At 42.0% G+C, this 8760-nt stretch overlaps 1 long non-coding RNA gene across 2 annotated transcripts; it reads left to right on the top strand.

Annotated features, from left to right (window-relative positions):
* Window positions 1–4367: 4367 nt before the first annotated feature.
* LOC110684385 lies at window positions 4368–7019 on the top strand. 2 transcript variants are annotated; one of them, XR_002503759.1, is made up of 3 exons: window positions 4368–6241; window positions 6399–6464; window positions 6597–7019. It is a non-coding gene; the product is annotated as an uncharacterized LOC110684385 (long non-coding RNA). The 2 variants fall into 2 exon arrangements; XR_002503758.1 differs by having other exon boundaries at window positions 4368–4817; window positions 6597–7016.
* The last annotated feature ends 1741 nt before the right edge of the window (window positions 7020–8760 follow it).

The raw sequence follows: 8760 nt of genomic DNA, 5'->3' as shown, positions 1-8760 counted from the left end.
GGATATCCATTTGAAAAGATAGAGAAACAAAACCCAGCTCAATAATCCAAAGACTTGAATCTTCAGATTTCTGGGGGGGCAAGAGGCACTACCAGTGCAAGTTTATGTTCAGCAGAATTCTTCAAAGCCGAAGGCTTTTGTACTTAGCAAATTTTTGCGAGAATTTCTCAAGCTCAGAAATAGTAAAACACTCAAAATAAGGCAAAGCAGTTGAAGAAAGGAACATCAGATTAATGATTCATGCTCAGAAAGTGAGCTATAAGTTCAAATAAATTAAAGACTACATCGGCAGCCGCCCACAAGCGGAAAATAACAGCTGCCGAAATACGTACAGAAACAAAAATAAACTGTTTGTACATCAAGGCAAGCTGAAGCAAAAAGATAAGGCAAAAAGAGATTCAGAAAGCGGCGAGTCTGAAGTTAAGCGCATGTTAAACCGCAAGATTCTGAAGACGACTGCCCGATTTCCTATGCTTCAATTGGAGGATCAGGCTGATCAGCCGGGCCAAGCCCCGGGGCAGTCTCGGTTCCAGCAGCAGAGGAGGCAGGTTGGGCCCTTGCCTGAGCTTCAGCGGCTCGCTGTTCAGCCTCCAACTCCTGCCGCTCAGCTTCCTCCTCGGCTTGTTCAGCCTGAAGGATCTCATGCTCGGCAGGACTGGCATACAGCATGTGCGGATCTTCGGGGTCCTGAGCCCAAAGCGCACACTTGGACCAATTCAGCGAAGGCTCAGCATGAAGAGCCAACCTCCAAGCCACCTTAAACCCATTAATGTAGCCCATCTCATATTCTTCTTGGGTGTAAAGGCGGACTTGGAGTAGGGCTTCAGCATCATCCAACTTCTTTTGACTCTCCTCCAAATCCTTTTTAGATTTTTCTAACTCTTCTGAGAGTTTGGAGGAAGAAGTCTTCTGCTCATCAAGCTCCAGCTGGACGTCGGAAGCTTCGGTTTTGGCCTAGATTAGCTCATCTCCCTTGACTCTCAGCTGATCTTCCAACTCCTTCAGCTTCTGGTCCTGGCTCTCAGCAGCGGCTTGGGCAGCAGAAAGGTGAACATCCCTAGCCTGTAGAGCCTCTTCAGCAGCCATCCTGCTGGCTTCAAGAGCTTCCAGCTTCTGCTGCACTTCAACTTGTGCAGCAGCTCCTTCTTGAATTCGGCTCTCGATGGCAGCTTTAAATTTGGAGATGTCCACTCCCATTTGCTCCTGAAGGAATTTCTCCCCTTCCATCAGCGGGGGAAAAACTTCCTTCTCCATAGCCGAACAGAAGGTTTGAATGGCTTCAACAACCCTCTTTTCATACTCTTTGCTCTGCTGCTGCTTCTCTTCAGCAGCCTGCTGCTTCAGCTCAGCAAGCTTCGCCTCCTCCCGGGCAATTTTTGCCTCCTCCCAGGCATGCTCCAGCTTGTTTTGGAGGGTGTCAATCAACTCTACAGTAAGAGTCTGATTGTGCACAACCTGTTTGCAGGGGCACATCAGTTGAAATAAATAAAGTAATAAAAAAGGGAAAGAGCCAGAAAGGAGGAGAAGAGCTGAGTGAAAGCAAAGCAACTAAAAGGTTAAGTACCTGCATCAGCAAACGCTGGTTGTCTCTTGCAGGGTCAGGGACCCTTCGGCTGGATTCTCCCATCCCAGCCGTGGCCTTCAGCGACCACACCCTTGCTCGGTCCACTTCGGACATGCTAGTCAAGTCGCCGAAGTAGCCTGCAGCCCCTTCACGGTTCTGGCCCCAAATTCGTTCCCAAACAGGTTCTGGGACTGTGATACGAGGGGCCGAGAAACCCAAATCTCCAGAGTTCAGCGTCTGGAATGAGGGGAAGGAAGAAGAGGGAACCTCCTGAATCTTCTCAGGCTCAGCGTGACCTTCTCCTTCGGCGGAGCCCAGTTGGTCTCCACCAGGGTCAGCAACAACGACCTTCTCTGCTTCCTCCCCCTGATCAGGTTGATGAAGAAAAGCGTCAACCTCCCTATCAATATCATCTGAGAAGCCTTCAACAATCGGCTTCTCAGATTCTTCAGCAGGGTGTCCCTGAACCCCCCTTCGGATCAGGAGTTCTTTGGTCCACCTCCATCTCTTGAGTTTCGGGAGGTGGAGGGGGGGTTTGAGGACGCGGAGCTTCCGGCGGAGGGGGAGCCCTCGGCGAGCGTCTACCTTCATCAGGCTCCCGTATGAGGATGCCCCCGGTAGGCCTCATCCCCATCTGAAACTGCCGAGGCCCCAGCACGGCCAACCTCCTCCTTCTCTTTGCTAAGGGCTGCTCGTCCATTTCTTCAGATTCTGACGAAGATGGATCTTCAGAACGAGCAGGCGCCTTTCCTTCTCTTCTTCCGCTCCCTTCCTCAGACTGCAGAAAGGGGGGGGGGCAGCAAAGTATGAGTAAAAAAAAAAAAAAAAACCAAGCAAGTTAGGAACTTACTGGAACCCTCGGCTGAACACCAGGTGCAGGGATATCCCCCTCAGCAGCACCAGACGTCCCAACACCTCCTTCCAAGGAGTTGATTACTCGGGATACGTCAGCTGCTGTCTGAGCAGCCTGTGCTTCCTCAGGTAATAAAGGCCGAAGGGGATCTCGCTTCTCCCACCAAGGCTTCTGCTTGGTGTATTCGGCAGCGGCTTCAATTTGAAGCCCCGTTTCGTGCAGATGCAGCGGACGGTTCTTCGGAGCTGTGATTGCCGGAGCCCGGTCTAGAATGACCCTTTCAGCGTTCACCCCGAGCCGGTTATAATCAATTCCCGAGGTAGCTTCGCTCAGCTCTGAAAAGAACAGACGAAGGTTAAACTAAGGGAATAAGCATCAAAGACAAATCAAAATTGACTAAGTTAAAGTCCTCGGTCCTAGCCGAACATACTTACCGCCCCTGTACTTTCGGCTGAGGCCGACAACTGCCAACATCTTCTCTTGGAAGATGTAATGGTTATCCGGAAGCCATCTGGCCGGGAGAGTTCTCATTCGGCCAACTCCCCCGGGGTTATTCTGCTTCCCGAAGAAGCTCATTTTCTCATAACTCGGGTGGCTAGTGGCATCAGGGTCCTCAGGACCCAAGTCTTGCATGTTTGGATCAGGCCTGGAGAGGTATCGGGGAGCCCCGAAAAAATATGGATGCTCTAGATCAGCGGGAACTCTCACCCAGACCCATTGACCCCTCCAATTCTTATCCGAGGAGTCGTTCGGCCACTTAGTCAGATATTGGGGGCGGCTCTCTATTCGCCACCAGCCTGAAGACCCGTGTTGACCGTACACGCTCTTGAGGTTCTGCACTACCTGATGCATCTTTCGGAAGCAGTGCAAATTCGGTTCAACAACAAAAAACCGACACACCCAGAGATAAGTCATCACCCACCGAATGCTAACGGGTGTTAATTGGCACAGGGAGATCCTGTACTTTATTAAAATGTCCCTGACGAAGGGATCCAAAGGAAACCGAAGCCCGTATTTCAATTGCCGAGTGTACACCCCTACATACCCAGGAGGGGGACGGTGAATCCTGTCAGTCGGCGAGGGCATTCGGCACCAATGCCCATCCTCTTCAAAAATGCCGTAGTGCAACTCAATTTTCTCGGTGAATCGGTAAGTTTCGGCATGCCGAACCCACCATGAGTATGGGGTATTTCTCACCATGGCGTCCTGGGCCTCGGCGTCCTGCCATTCCGCATGCCCAGGAAGCAGGTCCTAGGGGGCAAATCTTCAGCCTGCCCAGCCTGTTCTCTCTGCTCAGGTTGCTCCGCCTCGCCGGCCTCGGCGTCCTACTGAGGCGGCGCGGCGTTTAAAGGAACTGCCGGAATCCCCCTTTCCGGGTCTTCACCGGCTCGTTCCCCGTTCCAAACGTCGGCGCGGTCACGGGGATCCCTAGCCTGACCCCGTCGACCCGGCTGACGCCTCCTTTCTCGAGCCATAATTAAATTCAGAGAAGGAAAGAAGGGAGAAGAAGAATTTCCCTAAAAAAGGGCAAGAAAATCGAAAAAGCTCGGAGAAAATTACCTTCAAATTGGCCGGAATACGCCGGTCAAATCAGTGGAAGCGATGGATTTGAGTCTCGAACTTGGATTCGAAAATGGTACGCTGGAAATTCAGAGCGAAAATGGGTTTGCGTGAGAATTTGAGTGTAAGTTGGTGAAGAAATGAGGTTGAAATGCGAATCAGACCACTACTGCAAAGTTGGCCTAATGTAACACCTTGTAGTAACACTTTATAAGTCAAGATATAAATAGATATTTAAGTAACACTTTTGTAACACTTAGATAGTAGGTAGCACTTGTATGTAACACTTCAAAGTAACACTTTACATAGAGTAACACTTTCATGTAACACTTTGAGTATGAAAAGCAGTTATACAAAAAAAAAAAAAAAAAAAAAAAAAAACTTGCCTAACTCTGCTTTCAATTTTTCTCCAAGCTCTCTATCTTTCTGTCTCTCTTCCTTCTCTCTTTCACTTTTCCCTCTTTTCTCCATCCATTTATGCTATTCACACTTTCCATCTCCTTAATCAATGGAGAGGCTCAAAAGTCTCTCTGAAATTTTACCCCAATCTTTAGATTCTTACTCCTCACCAAACTCTAACTTCTTAACAAGAATAGAACGACCAAATCCAAACCCTAGTGTCCGACTCAATCGATCCATCAAACCGCAAAATGACCGATGATACGGCTAACGGGATCAATTCGGCGGCGAAGAAGAGACGGCGAGCCGTAGAAATCGCCGTCTTCGTATAATGGAGTTGCTACTGCCGGAAATCCCTCCCTCTCTTTTCAATTTTTCGCTCAACAGATCCCTAAATTTCATTCTCACTCTTCAATTTCCATTATGGAGCTGGTGTTGCCGGTTAGATTTCCTCTCCTGTTCTAATTATATTTCGTTTGAAATTTGATAATTTTTGGAGTATTTGATTTATTGTTCTGTGATTCACATTTTTGAAATTAACCTGATTTGTAATTTTTTTTTTTTTTTTTTAATTTATAGAATTTTGAGTGTTGTAGATGAAATTGTTTAAGAATGTTAAATATTTGGAACTTGAGTGATGCATTCTTTATATTATCATAATACTATTACAAAATGATGTGACGATGCTGTGAAATATTGATTGAATTTGGTTTCGAAAATGTTAAAAGGCGGATTATATATATATGACATTATGACTACTGTTTTTGGGGAAAGATGACTAGATGAGAATAAGAAGGAGCTATTTTGTATCATTTGCTTGTTTTATGAGACAAACTGAAGAAGCAGCTTGCTGCTTTTCGTGTCCTATTAATGGATAATTATTCTTCTAATGAAGAACCAATCATTAAGATGCTTTTGTATTGCTTCTCCTATTTCTAAATTTGCTTACTTTTATTTACAAGGTAAAGTCATTTTACACTTATTTAAGAGCTCGATTTTTGTTCAAAGTGTATTGTAGTAATTATTTTGAGATTATAGTATAGAATTTAACGCTTTATTAATATTGTCAATGGTAAATTTGGCAATGATGTATCTATGCAAGATACCTTATGTTTAGTACTACTTTATATTTCATTTATGCATTATTTAATGGATTATGAAGAACTTATGTATTCTATAGAGTGTGTTATATTGGTCATCAAATTTGCATATGCTTGTGCATAAATGTTCTAGCAACAGATTTGTTAAATTAATTAGAATCTAAAATGTCCTGCCTGCTACTGTTGAACATAGCAATATTTATTCAGATTTTGTAGATTTTATAATTTTTTTTGAAGCCATGATTTATGTAATTTAATTGTTGCATGTGTAAGCTTGTATTGATTCTATACAGAAACTGATTTAGGATAAATGGTTGTTGAATGTTGGTTGTGAGGTGTATGTTGGCTGCTGGATCAATGTTGTGTCTAACCGGTCTAGAATTTATTATTTCAAGTTAACATATGGGTTTCTGAACTCTGAAGTTTTATGGGCTTTCCCAGTCTGGCTTGGTTTCAATTGTTTTTTTACTGGTGGCAATGCTTAGAGAAGCCTCCCACTATTGAGATATTCTTCTTGGAATATACACTAGTATATTCTCTTGATTATTCTTACTCCACTCACCTCTATCTCTGACATTCTTTCTTGAATGATTATCTAAGCTCTTCATTAATGGTATTTAAGCACTCCCAACAGCAAAAGAGTGGCTTGAAGTATGATCTCGATCAATGCTTGTCACGTGGTTCTTGAACTGGAGTCTCTTCCTTTTGGATTAGTTTTTGGGTTATATATCCATTGATCAATTCAAAAATTATAATCTTGCTAGAGTATGTTCGAATTCATCTTGTCTCTTATATCTGTATTATATCAGCAATAAAATTTGTTCATAATTCGAGTAAATGACTTGGTAAAGGTGTTATGTTTGATACTTTTTCACCCTTTAATTAATTGGTCTTCAAACTTAATTTCCTTTTTTTTTGGCAGGACATAACAATCCTATATCTATTACTCTTTGTCCAACCTACTAACAAAACATTTGAAGTTATAAAGGTGAAATTTCTTTATTCTTAATTGCTGCTGTCATTCTGAACTTTGACTAAGATTATAGTGATACTTTTTCACCCTTTAACTGATCTTCTAACTTAATTTCCATTTTATTTGACGAACTTTGTAATGATCAAGGATGTGACTCCAATCCCAACAGCCAGTACTTGCAAAAAGGGAAGCATCGAAGGAAGGAGTTGAGGAGATTGTGAATGATCATGGTCTAGTTCAGCATTGCTGCTACTTATGTTGCTCTTTACTTCTACCTAGCCTTAAGCATTGTAAATAAATTTAATATTTTTTGTTTGATGAAATTGTAACAGTACACCACAAGCATTTATTAATAAAAATACCTAAGTTTATATATAATGGATTTTTTATTGATTATTATTTTTTTAGGCATAAAGGGCACCGAATTAAGGGGAAAACTAGTGCCCTTAAAGACCCTTGAATTGGTGTCCTTAACCTCTGTCATGGGCAACCCCAAAAAAGGCACTGGTTCAAAACGGGTGCCCTAAGTTGGTTTTGATAATAATAATAATGTGGCGCAAAAAAAAAAAAAAAAATGTTACCTATCAATTAATAAAGTATTACATTTGTTTGCAAAATTTGATAGATAATGTTGAATATAGTGATACTATACGTCAAAGATGATTTAAAAAATGTTACCTAATAATCAACAAAGTGTTACATTAATTCACAAAAGTGATACATAATGTCGGATAAAGTGTTACTTTATTATTGAAAAGTGTTATTAAAAATGAGGAAGTGTTACATAAGAAATAAAAAGTAACACCTTAAAAATGATACTAATAGTATTAAAAAATTGTTACATAAGTGGGTTTATAGTAACACTTTTAAAAGTGTTACCATACACTACCCAAAATGTTACATAAGACCTTAGGTAACATGGGCGGATGTATCACCCACTAAAGTGTTACCTATTGTCTATAATAACATTTTTACCACTTTATGTACCACTTTTTAGGTGTTACTTAAGGTTAATTATGTACTAGTGGACTTTATAATTCCAGGAAGGAGAATCCCAAAGGTCGAAAAGTTCAAATTTCTCTTAAATGCCTCCTTAATTAACCGTTAAACACTCTCTCTCTTGATTAACCGCCCACTATCCACTCCACTTCCTGTTAATTATCCAAATTACAGTTATTTAATTAATAACTGTTCAAAGAATTTAAATCTTTTGATTTAATTAAATCATTTACTTCCCTCCATTTCCTATCGGATTCAAACCCGATCCGTCATCGTTCCAAATCGGGTCTGGGGGGCAAGTTGTTTGGGTCCAATTTATCTAATTGGGCCTAGTCATGTACTTGGGTCCAATTATCTTATTGGGCCTGGTCACTAAATGACTTCATATTCCAAGGTCAAGGCTCGAACCTCCAATCAAGCCAAGTCAACCAAGAGTCCTTTGGTCCGAATTGCCATGGTCAGCCCATGATTATTTAAAGGCCTAATTACTCTCTCTCATCATGTGCAAAGGTATAAAAGCCTTCAATTCATTCATTCATACAACAGAACAAAGCCTCAAGCATTAAATATCTTGCATAACTTTTTCTCTCTAAACACTGTTTGACTTCGGCATCGGAGGGGTCTTCCTCGGATCCACCCCCGAGGCCAGTTTACGTGTTTTAGTTGTGCAGGAAACCTTCGGCCCAGCATCAATTGGACCGGACCAGTCTTCAGCCACTTCAGCGGGCCTTCGGTAAGGCCCCATTATTTTCATCCGAAACAAGTATGATGAAAGAATGCGAGGACGACTATAAATTTTGCATTGAAACTATCACTTCTTCTGTGTTAAATCTATAATATCGCGCATGATTAATATAGGTGGACATTTCCGTCACATATCACTAGTTAAAGCTAGACAAAGACTGCCTCTTACGTTCACCATTTAAGTTGTTGGGAGGATGATACTTTGAGACAAGAAAAGACGTGACCAATTTTGAAATTGGTACAACCCAAGTACTAATCTTTGTTTTTATGCTCATCTTCAATCTATATGACATTATAAGCCTATCGTGTGCTGATGCTCCTAGGCTCATAGCCAATTTTCTTTACCGACAATCATTACCTTGGCCTTATTTGTTAAGTCTATGATGAAATCTACATGTGAGTGAAAATATTATCGTATATTAAAAGACTGTAATAGTGTTAGGATATGTATCGCTATTGAACAGAATCAATTAAATTGTGTCCACTTTGTAAAGTTACTGGGCTACTCCAAATTGTCATATGATAGTGAAAGCTCCTTGGACTTATAAAGGACACTTGTGACCGATGT

Source organism: Chenopodium quinoa, unplaced genomic scaffold, assembly GCF_001683475.1.
Source record: "Chenopodium quinoa cultivar QQ74 unplaced genomic scaffold, ASM168347v1, whole genome shotgun sequence".
NCBI classification, from domain to species: domain Eukaryota; kingdom Viridiplantae; phylum Streptophyta; class Magnoliopsida; order Caryophyllales; family Amaranthaceae; genus Chenopodium; species Chenopodium quinoa.
The sequence above is the reverse complement of the archived record's forward strand: the minus strand, read 5'-3'. Positions and strand labels throughout refer to the sequence as shown.